Here is a 3,673-nt window from a genome sequence, read left to right on the forward strand (position 1 = left end):
AGCAGGGAAAAAGGCCACAGATTGGGAAAAGGGACATTCTTGGGGAATTAGGATATATAAGGAGGGGACAGATCCTGGCCTCTTATTTACCATTAAGAGAGACACCTTCCCCTATTCAGTAGCTATAGGCCCCAACCCCATCTTACCTGTTCAGAATCCCATCCCCAGTCACCCAAATCCTCCGCCAGCTTTAATCTCTAACCCCCTTTCTGAAACTTCCACTGCAGATATTAGAACAGACCTCCAGCCCCCCGAGTCACAGGGTTTCACCCACGGGGGACCGACTGTTCAATCTAATCCAAGGAGCATATAAGGCCATTAGGCAGACAGACCCCAACCTGACTGAATCCTGTTGGCTATGTTTAGCAGCAGCACCCCCTTATTACAAAGGCATAGCTACACAAGGGACATTCAATAACACCAGAAGTACCTCAACAGATCAATGCCATAGGGAAACTCCTCATTCCCTAACTCTCACAGAAGTCTCAGGATCTGGACTCTGTCTAGGAAACCCACTTTCAACTCACACCCACCTTTGCAACTCCACTATATCCATACCCTCAGGGGAAGGAAATTATTATCTCCTACCCCAACAAGGGACTTGGTGGGCATGTAACTCTGGATTAACCCCATGTGTAGCTAGTATGGTTCTTAATACCTCTCAAGACTATTGTGTTATGGTTAAACTTCTACCCCGAGTATTCTATCATCCTGCAGATTCCTTAGAACAGTTTTTTGAGCGACATCCAGGCAGATATAATGAGAGCCTGTGTCCCTAACCTAGCAATACTTCTAGGAGCAGGAGTGGCAGCGGGGATAGGAACTGGAACAGCGGCCCTAATACAAGGACCCCAATATTATGCAGATTTACAGATGGCTGTAGATGAAGACATTAGAGCAATAGAACAGTCAATTACCCTCTTGGAGAAATCTCTAACCTCCCTCTCAGAAGTAGTATTACAAAACAGAAGGGGGCTAGATCTGCTTTTCCTCAAGAAAGGAGGGCTCTGTGTGGCTCTAGGCGAAGAATGTTGTTTCTATGCTGACAACTCAGGGGTTGTTAAAGATTCTATGACTAAACTCCGCCAGATATTAGATAAAAGACAAAAAGAATGTGAATCCAAACAGGGATGGTTTGAAAGCTGGTTTAATAAAAGGCCCTGGTTAACTACCTTAGTATCCACCTTAATAGGTCCCCTAGTAATTCTTCTCCTTCTTTTAACTTTTGGACCATGCATCCTCAATAGACTGCTACAATTTATCAGAGACCGATTATCAGTAACTCAGGCTCTGGTTCTTACTCAGCAATACCATGCTTCAAAAGGAACAGAAGATCTATGATCTATAGATTTTAGGATTACAATCTTACTATAAGAAAAGGGGGGAAACAATGGACCCAAGTCCCCCCAAATGATGGACCCAAGTCCCTCCAAAATGATAGATTTAAACTAAAATCCCCCAGGCCTGAGAAAAACTGTACAAGGAAGTAAAAATGAAAAATAATTCTTCTCTCCAAGTGAGGCAGGAGCCCGTCTGCGCAAACGATTAAATCCTCTTGCTTGTTGCATCTCCTGGTCTTGGGACTGAGTCATTGGGGTGCGACCTTCCATGGACGTTGGGTACCCCCAGACCAGGGGTCCAACATTGGTGCATGTCTTTAATCCCAGCACTCGGGAGGCAGAGGCAGGTGGATGATCTCTAGGAGTTTGGGGCCAGCCTGGTCTACATAGTGGGTTCCAGGTTAGCTGGGGCTACTGGAAGACCCTGTCTCAAAAAGACCAAAAAAAAAAAAAAAAAGAATCATCTTTTCTCCATTGCTGAATTAACATATTCATCAATTCCACTGAGTCCTCACTAGAATGTTCTTTACTGCCCATATTCCTACAGGTGTTCTGGTTAGGATTTTAAATTTTAATTTATGTTTATTTTATGTAAATGAGTATTTTGCTTGCATGTATGAATGTGCACCGTGTGTATGCAATGCCTGCTAAGGTCAGAAGAGGGCAATGGATCCCCTGGAACTGGAGTTATAGACTGCTGTTAGCCATCATGTGGGTGCTAGGCACTGACCCCAGCTCCTCTGCATGAGCAACCAGTGCTCTTCACCACTGAGTCATCTCTCCAACCTCCTTACATGTTTTCTAAAAGGATAGATGCAAGCCATGTTGGCACACGTCTGTAGCTCTAGTACTTGGGAGGTATAGGCAAAAGGATCAGGAGCTTCAAGGCCAGTCTCAGCTACAAGGCAAGTTCAAGGACAGCCTGGGCTAGAAAATCTATCTTAAGACAAAAAAGAAAAAAAAAAGAAAAAAAGAATCCTTTCTGAGTCTTCACCAGAACTATGACCTTTACTATCCATATTTCTACTATGCTCTTCTGCCTCCTATCCATTACGCAGTTCCAAAGCCACTTTCTATTCTTAAATATTTATTATAGAAACACCCTCCTGTTGGTATCAAAATCTGTATTATTCTGGATTCTCCAGAGCAGTAGAAGATTAAGATACATACAACACACATGAACATATATACAACACACAATGTACACACACACACACACACACACACACCTGACCCATGTAGTTATGGCAGCTGAGAAGTCCATGATTTCTAGTTGGCAAGCTGAAGACCCAAGAAAGCTTGTGGTGTAGTCCTAATCCAAGTCCAAGGGCTTGAGCAACAGAACTAATGGCACAACCTCCAGGCCAAATCTGAGTCTGAAAGCAGACCTGTTTTAGTTCAGACAATGCTACAGAGGGAGTAAATCCTTCCTTACTCAGACTTTTTTGTTATTCAGATTTCCAATGGATTGGGCAAGACCTGCCACAATGGAAAAGGCAATTGGGTTTATTCAGTATACTGACTCAACTGGTATACAGAACACTCTTGCAGATACACCCAAAACAATATTTAATCAAATATCTATACATCTTCTCACAATTCAGTCAATTGACATAATTATTACCATGCTCTAGCAGTGTTGGCTCCCAAGATAGTAATGGAAACAATACTCCATTTCCCTTTCCTTAGCTGTTAATTACATAGATATTACACAGATTAAATAAAACAAATGCTTAATTCCAAGGAAAAAAATTTCTCCAATGTCAGGATATTTTTTGAAATTTATTCCAGTGAGTTTTAAAAAAGTATGTATTATTCATTATATATTTGTTTTTACAACCTACTTTTTTTTCTACTTAAAATATTTAGCTTGGAAACATTATGTCACAAAACAATTATCTATGAAATTTTTAGTGACTGTGTTTTTATTGGATATATATATGATATTTTAAATTAATCTAACATTGGACATTTAGGTGGTTTCCAATTTTTCCATATTATAAACTTATGCTATTAGTATGTATTAATGTTTTAATTACAAAAGCAAAGCGTTCCTTTTCTAAGTAACTACAATAATAAAAATTTAGTAAAATCAAAATCAAAATCCTGTGTTTTATTCACCTTCAAAGTGATGATATTGGGATAGGGCACATTTGATGAAGGTTTAGATGAAGTCATGAATTTGGACTCCCCCTGATAAGATTAGTATACTTAAAAAAGAAACAAGACTAGAGCTCTCTCTAATTTCTGCTCCTCTACCATTTTCCAATCCTTTTTTTTTTTTTTTTTGTTTTTTTTTGAAAAGGGGTCCCCTTGAACCCCCCCTTTCCCTG

This window comes from Nannospalax galili, unplaced genomic scaffold (genome assembly GCF_000622305.1).
Source record: "Nannospalax galili isolate Female #2095 unplaced genomic scaffold, S.galili_v1.0 scaffold505, whole genome shotgun sequence".
NCBI lineage: Eukaryota > Metazoa > Chordata > Mammalia > Rodentia > Spalacidae > Nannospalax > Nannospalax galili.